This window comes from Polistes dominula, unplaced genomic scaffold (genome assembly GCF_049000335.1).
Source record: "Polistes dominula isolate Pdom_NZ unplaced genomic scaffold, Pdom_raw_medaka contig_373, whole genome shotgun sequence".
In the NCBI taxonomy this organism is placed as follows: domain Eukaryota; kingdom Metazoa; phylum Arthropoda; class Insecta; order Hymenoptera; family Vespidae; genus Polistes; species Polistes dominula.
The window spans coordinates 1,959,000-1,967,817 of record NW_028300899.1 but is presented as its reverse complement, the minus strand read 5'-3'; positions in this window follow the sequence as shown (position 1 = coordinate 1,967,817).

Genomic DNA, 8,818 nt, shown 5'->3' with positions numbered 1-8,818 from the left:
GCATATACTATAATATATAAGTAGAGGAGCAGCGTACATAAATAGGATTTCAAAATATTAGAGACGATCTCACGTGTGCGAATAATTAATGCCGTAAGAATGGCGTACGACAGTTGAGTCACGAATACACATCCTCGAGTTATTAACGATAATCGGCGTAGCTGATGATGTCATTGTGATCTACGATATATAGGAAAGCTTACGCACGAGATGAGATGTTACATGGAAAATGTATTAGCGAGTTTAGCGTGTTAGAATATCTCGAGTGATATATTGCAATGTTTTGAAAATAGATAATTTCGTGTTATAAGAAATTAATATTGTGGAATGAAATTATTTGATAATTTAAAAGAAAAAAATGCACCGATGCGCATAATTATACTTATGTATATAAATGTTCATATATTTTCTAATATTCAATTATTGTCGCTGCCTATCCATAGCCTACGTCTTATTCCATGAGACGGTCTACATGCAAATAACTGCATAATAGAAATGCTATCTCTTTCAACGGGTTACATTAATTCGTTTTGAGCTAGAGTTGGTAATACCTTAGCAAAGGTTTTTTAACTAACCTAATGAGCAGTTAGCGCCATGAAATTATAGCAGCTAAGAACTACGGACCAGGAAGCGCGATCCCGTAGATTATTCCTCAGCTTACGATCTTAACCAAATTACATGACAAAAAGTGTAATAAGTATAAGACGTAAAAATACGTTTTATGTCGTCCTGTCCTGTTTTTCCATTTGCCGACTGTAAACGTTACTCGCTGTTGGGAACACCTTGCTTTTAGAAATTTATTACGCTTTTTACATCCCGACGACGAAGTGCGCAGTATAATTGCGACAAAAATATAACAAAATGAACGTCACCGAAAGTAAACATTTGACGATGCAAATAACAAAAATTTCAATTAAAATAAATAAGTAAAAAGACATTTAATAGCTTCATACTGGTACTTTTTTCGATTAAAAAAAAAATATATATAGATAATTTTGTTTTCTTTTCTTTATATTTTATTACAGTTACGTTTATCGTAAATAAATATAGGAATGTTGATCGAATTAATGATCGTTTTCTATGATAATCACTGATAAAAGAAAAACATATCTAATATATAGATTGCGAAATTTATAGAAAAAAACCTAACAACTCCCCACAAATGTTTCCTACTGTAAATGTGTTCGTAGTATAAATGTGAGTATGCGGGCGCGTACATGAGGGGTATATACACATATATATATATATATATATATATATATATATATACGTATACGCTTTTACCAAGATGTCTATTGCCATTATCGTTTATCTCGACTTTTATACTTTCACGTGGTAGGAAGGAATGTCGATTGTAGTCGGTCTACAAATGTGTTCTTACGGAAATTAAATACTATTACACGCGAAGAACGATGCGTACGATATTTTAAACTTGCTCGACCACCCGCAATTACCGTTGATTTAATTACCTTCCTTCGGTAAGATTAAATTACTTTAATCGTCTAGTTGAATCGCGACAGATCGTTGTACAGGACAACAAAAAAAAAGAAATATTCATTAACAAATGTTCTTCTTCCTCGAACTCGCGATCTTCCTTTTGATCTCGAATGAATTTTTTCTCTCAAAGAATCGATATCTCGATTATGAAATCACACCTGAATAATATCTGCTAACTTTCGACGATGTCAACGATTATGATAACTTCGAAAAAAAAAAAAAATAAAAATTCTCTACGAGATATCTCCGAAAGGTTCGAATAAGATAATCGTTAATTACATGCGTGGGCAAGAAGCTAAGAAAATAATTTATTCGATGTAATGTGTTGATATATCAGCTATTGACTGGTTCTTTGGTGCTAAGTTACGTTCGAAAGAGTTAAACGTTAAATTAACATCTGAAGTATCGATTAATATATACTAGAAAGGATCGATAAATGGTAAACATTTTTTTTTTCATCCTTATTCGTTAACTAATCAAAAACATGTTAAATCTAAAGTGAAATCGACAATTTATATTTCCAATAAATATATATTCTTAATAATTTATGTTAATACATAATAAATGGTGATATTATTTGTCTTCCGTACAAAAATGAAAGGAGAAATTAATATAATAGTCAAATTGTTTTACGAAATTCGTTAATAAAATCATTGCTGATTTAAACTGATGAATATTTTCATGATTTTTTGATTAACAACGTCTAACACGATTCTACTTTCTTTTCAATGTGTTTGGACATTTAATAATGAGGTAGAAATCTCAGCGAGTTTCTTTGCAGATTGATATTTATTTCGGAATATAGTATGCGTGTATTTGAAAAGAATGTTACACCGTCTTATGTTTAAGACCGCAAGGATAGAGAGAATTGTTGAGGGTTCTGGTTTGTAAGAAAGTAACCACCGTTATTATTCCTTACTTATAGTTATCGAATAGAGAAACCGACGATATCATTCGTATCTAAGGATGATTATAATTCTGTTGGATAAGTACGTGGGAAATCACGAGCATCGTAACCACCTAGCATTCTCGGCTAGGAAACAAGCTTATTATTTTTCACGTTGGTGCGGGTACCGTGATTATCGTCAAATGAAAAACTAATCGGATGAATCTAAACAACGTGTTTCACCTTCGTCAATCCCGTTAATTCTTTGCGTTATTCATGTCAAGTTAATTCTAAAGTATCCAACTATGGTTTTAAATGAAACCATTAAATAATGGAAATTTTCTCAGTCTAACGATACTTATTTAATATTCATACCAAGAATAATGGAAACGAAATAATCAAATGCAATGATTAGTCATTTCTTATTTTCCCACGAGATGCTCCCAGAGGAATATACTAAACGATCATTTATTCGATGATTAAAAGCTGATTGAGCGGTTGTTGTTGTTGAGGTATTTGAAAAATATAAAAATTAAAAAAAAAAAAAAAGAAACAAAGAGCCTTGCCTTGAATAATATATAGCGTCTAACGCATTTTCTCAAGGATTTTTTTCTCTCGTGAGAACGAGTGGTTACATTTCCGAGTTATGAATGATATTTTTTTTTTTTATTAATAATAGACCTCACGTAATGACACGACTATTAACATTATGAATGAAAGTACAATGAAGTATTATAATATCTACCATTTAATAACAAAGTTACGTATGCGAAATGAATGAACTAAGACCAGCAATCTGAATAATTTCTACAATTTTAATAATAAGAAAAAATGTTTTAAATAATATCTCTTTTATACATCTCCACATGGACAAAATTTTCCACATAGCATAACTTGTTTCTGTAAAAATAATCAATTTTTATTTGCAATATTTTTGTTCATCATTAAAATTGTAGAAATAATCTAGATAGTTAGTTTACTGGTGTATTATTGAATTTAAGAATTAATTACATTCATCATATTATTATAATTATTGATAAATCTGTAAAATAGGTAAGATTATTCTGTGATTTTTCATTTTCTACACTGCAGTATCGACGAGTCTAAAAATACTGAATTATTGAGATTATTGGTAACTTGGTGGTAAAATTATCGCAGTTGATAAGATAGATAACTGCAACAAACGTTTCCTACTTAACGCTTACCAAAAGAGAAAGTGAAATCTTAAACAATTTGAAAATATTACTATCTGTAGATAAGGTAGAGTTTCATTCTCTTACCATAGATGATATTTAAGTTTTCTTTTATTTCACTGCGAAGGGGTAAAATGAATAACAAAAAAAAAAAAAAAAAAATAAAACTTAAATTAAAATATGAGATTAGTCAATTGATTTCTATCTATTTCAACCGTGTCAATTAAATATCAATTTATATTCTTGCCAATTATTTTTCAATATATCTCACGAGCCAATAAATATCAATTTGTTATTTAAAAAAACAAAAACAAATCATAAAAATAACAAAAAAGAAAGTGCGTAATTGCAATCATTAAATACTGTAATAGAATAGATTGATTATCTGCTGTCTTGAACGATCAGCTTCGGCAAAAGGAACGAAGTTTAATTACATTGTAATCTTCTCGACGTGCTCCCGTTACAAAACTACTCCTCTCTTTCTCATTCTCTCTCTCTCTCTCTCTCTCTCTCGATCGTCGTCGATTCTTTATCTCCAAAACATAAATCATAACTCCCCTTTTAGAATCGACCGACAGGGATGGCGAATAAAATTCGATCGGCAATTAACCAGAAAATTAAGCGTGAAATGACCAACTAATAAGGAAGGAAGATACTGGACCAGGTCGCTAAGGTGAACTCTGTGGTAAACGGTGTAAGATATTTCGTATCTTCTTTTAATCGATGCCAACAAAAAAACAATCATAATCTATGTAACGAGATCGTGTTCTCGCGTTGGCGACGAGAAAACAAAAAATAATAAAACGACAAAAGAAAAAAAGAGAAGAAAAAAAAACCATCAACTTTTAGTTCGACTATAAAAAATGTCAAAATATTACACGAGAAAGAAGGCGGTTCTTGTAATAAAAATTTCACGTAGCATTGGCAAAGAGAAGAAACTGAAAGAAAATAAAAATATACGATAACAATAAAAAAAGATACAACATTTGAGAAAGAAAGGGACTGAGAGAAAGAAAGATAGACAGATAGAGAGAGAGAGAGAGAGAGAAATTATAGAATAATAATGGAGAAAGCTGGTCCGTCCAATAAACACGCGATGTAAATGTATCCAGAATGCGACAGCCGTAAGACAAGTTAGCGAGTGGTCCAGGATCAGCGCTAATTTGGTTTTACGTTACAGAGTGATTATACGTAGCCCTGGCGCGTAACGCAATACGGATTATGAGCGGCTCCTTAATCCGAAACAAAGCACGTTAGGTCCTCTTTTCGAATCTTCTCTCTCTCTCTCTCTCTCTCTCTCATACACATAATCATACATATACAAACATACACACAGAGACATACACCCACAACACAGACGTACACTCACATATATATTCACGTATCTGTAGTAGTGAAGACCGCACACATCGTTTTCTCTCCTTTCCTCTTCTCTTTTCTACAAGCAAACGAACTTCTCTAGATCGAGAGAAAATAAGGAGCCCTCCCCTTACCCCCCCCACCACCACCACCACCACCATCCCTTCCATCTTATCGTCCTTCCTCTTTTTCTTCTTACTTCTGTTTTTGTACAAGGAGAGTAGAAAAGGATAGTTCCCCGTCGCACGTTGGATCTTGTGCCGATGTATATAATTATATAAGAAATTTTTTCGGGGCCGAATAGGACCTCCGGCTGTTTATCGATTCTCAGAGGAAGTGTCAGGACTCTATTCCGAGGTTCCTGGTATTTATCTTGACCCTCCGTGGGTGGCGTAAGATCATCATCCTTGGCAGCTGGGATCTATCGATTCCTAAATCGGTGCGAAAAATGTTGATACTTGTAATAATACTTATTTCTTTTCGCATGTAAGTATGTAACATATTTCAAGTCAAAGTAGAAAATTCAACTACCTCGTTCGAAGTTCAAGTGTCTATAATCACATATATACATACACACACATATTTACTTATATATTTGCTTACATAAATCTTATACACATACGAGGACGATCACGAAGAAGATTATTAGTTGTCTTTCGTTAAACTTCATAGGTATGGTCGTTCTTTAAATACTTCCACGATATTATCTTGAAGAATATTATTCACTATCAACGTGTAAAATACTTCTTTTTTTCCTATCTCTATATTACGATAATAATAATTTATTCGAGGCGCCATCGATTATTATACAAACTACTAGTTAAATCTTGAAGAGAGAGAGAGAGAAACTGTCCGTCTAATTCAACAGAGATTCGTATTCTATTAGCATTAAACTTAGTTACGTCTAATGTTAATCAAAATCAATTAGACATAACGATTTTACATACAAATTATTTATTTTTAACATGATGTGACCGGTGTTTTATGATGAAAATAAAATCTTTTCTAACTTTTGATATTTTCTCAACGAAGCTTCGTTCTCTCGTAATTTTTTCTTTTTTTTTCTTTTTTTTACCTATCATCTAAATAAAAGAAACGATACGTAGTATATAATAAGAAATAAAATGACAACGGTCACATTGTTAAATACATAAGGTAAAAAATGTTAGTCTAAATATTTCTCTAATAGAATTCAGTACGATCACTTTTATTTGTGAAGAATTATCACGAGATATTGATACGTTATATTAACGTTATCTTTAGATATATCTACTTATTTTTTTTTTTAACTAACTCTATCTATTTTTGTTCTCTTTTTCTCTTACGACGAATTTATAGATTTTATCTAAAATAGAGAAAAAGAAAAGAAAAATCGAAATACCGATAGAAAAATCAGGTCAATGTCGAGTAAGTCCTATCGTATGGTACAATTTTACACATAATATGTATGCACGCACACACATATAATTTATACACGTGTACCTAAATCTTGAGCTTCTCATCACTTTGAAAAAAGGTTCCTAAGAGATGATACCGAACGAACCCGTTTGATTAAGGTGCTGTGCCGAATTTGGTAACGCTTCTTGGACTCTTGGTGTATCGTCTTCTCGAAGAAGATCCGTTACGTTCGATCGTGGATGAAAGAGAAATGTTGGAATTTTCTGTCGGTTCGAAGATCGAAGTCACTCGTGATAAAACAAATTGCGAGAGAGAAAAGCGTGGGAGATGAACGCGTACGATATTCAACATGCACACATACATACAATATCGAAACAAAAGTCAAGGTACATGTCAACTAAAATTAATTTCGCAAAACAAACCTAAGCTAAATGTCCAAAATATTGCAGTATGTGATGTGTGTGTGTCATTCATATTTATTACAATATTAATTTACAATTTTTATTAACTATAAACTTTTTAACCTTTACAATTTGCCAGACTGCAGACATTCGATAAATTAGTTAAACAATTTAATAATTATAACACTAGGACACTTATCCTATTAGAAAAACGTTGAATAACATTTCTAAGCATAGTTGTGTTAATATTCCTATGTAGAAAGTGAACAAATTAGTATAATCGAATGTTTTTTACGTAGTCTTCTGTGTTAATCAGATGTGTATAGTTTTCTTTTGGTGTAAAATTGAGATACTGATTTAGTCTGCTTTTGTAATATTTACTTACATTAGTCTTTTTATTTAATCAGAGGCCAGTAACGTCTTTACAGATTTCATCACTTCAATCAATTACAACTGTTCTGAGTATTACAGATTGCAATGATTCAACCATAGAACATTACCGATTGCAATAACAGCTTATTACTTTTATTTTGGGAAATCTGATAAATTTTGATAACAATGAGATCAAATAAAACACGTGCAAAAGGATAATAGAATGTTAACAAAATGTAACGCACAGCTTGTACATAATTTGTATAATGCAAATACAAATACAAGATGTGTACCCAAACTTTCGATCGGTAGTGTAATGTACATGCATGCATATTTTTGTGTATATCGATTGAATTGGTATGTATCGATAACACGAAAAAGAGATCTCTCTTTTCTTTTTGAAAAGATCGTTAAGTCGATAGGGTCTCATGGCCCTTACCGGTATCTTCCAGTCCCATTAATACGCTTGGCATATATCTGTGCCATACCGTCAGCCATAAATACGCTCGCGATACAGTATATATATATATAGATATAGGAGAGATCACCGCGTGTTGCAGCACCGCGTGCTCCAACGAAAACGAGAGAGAAAGAGATAAAAAAAAAAAAAAAAGAGAAAGAAAACCTGTAAATCAATTCTTTATTTCGGCCGTGCTCACGCGTACGCGATAGAACACATTTGTCAGGATCTCACTTGGTGGTGGAAGAAAACCAGGACGGACTACCGGATCCCGAGGGATACTCTTTCTCTATCCTATCTCGTTTCGATCACTTTTATTGTGAATGAAAAAAAGAGAGAGAGAGAGAGAGAGAGAGATAGTTAAAAATGATAAACCAATCCGATTGTATGATAAAATTTATTACAATTATTAGATTATATATCATAATGTTACACCATATGATTAAATGAAAAAAAAAAAAAAAACGTAGTAATTGAGTTATTATATAATAATAAATTATTTTTTATTAGCGTTTTATAGTAATTCTTAAATGTAGGTAACAGTACGACAGATTATTTTATCGGCTGTTATTCGAAGACTAAATACATATTTATTTTATGATTATTAAAAAGAAATATCGTTTCATATATATATAATAATTTGGATAATTCGAACAATGGCATTCGCATTATTTCTGTGTAATATCGATAAAAGAAAAATTTGTTAATTCGTGAAAAGGAACTTGTGTAGGACATCAATTCTATCTTTTTTTAAATCCAAAACGATAAACAATTGTCTCTTTATATTTTTTTTTATTATTTTTTTTTTTTCACGAAGGTGGCCGATCGTCGCGATACTTTTATCTCTGTACGATCGGTAGGACAAAGAGATAGAAAAAAAAAAAAATGAAAAAAAAAAAAAAGAGAAAAAGAGAGTACAGTGAGATCGCGAGAGGCACGTGGGTAGGAGGAGAACAAGCGAAATAATTGGATGGCACGATCGATTCGTCGAAACGAACGTGGCGCGACCGGCGCCAGTGCTTCCCTCCCACCCTTTTGCCCTTCCTAAAAAAGGAAAAAGGGCTTGCGAGGACGCGCTTGTAACTGATTTTACGCGCGATAAATTAGAAAGTTAGCGCGTACGTTCTTCCCTACCCTTTTCTCCTCTTCCACCTCTAACTCTTGTTCCTCTTCCATGCCCTTTCGCGTCCTCCCATCGCGCGCACCGATTTTAGTAATTTTTTAATAAATATTTGAAATACTGAAAATCGAT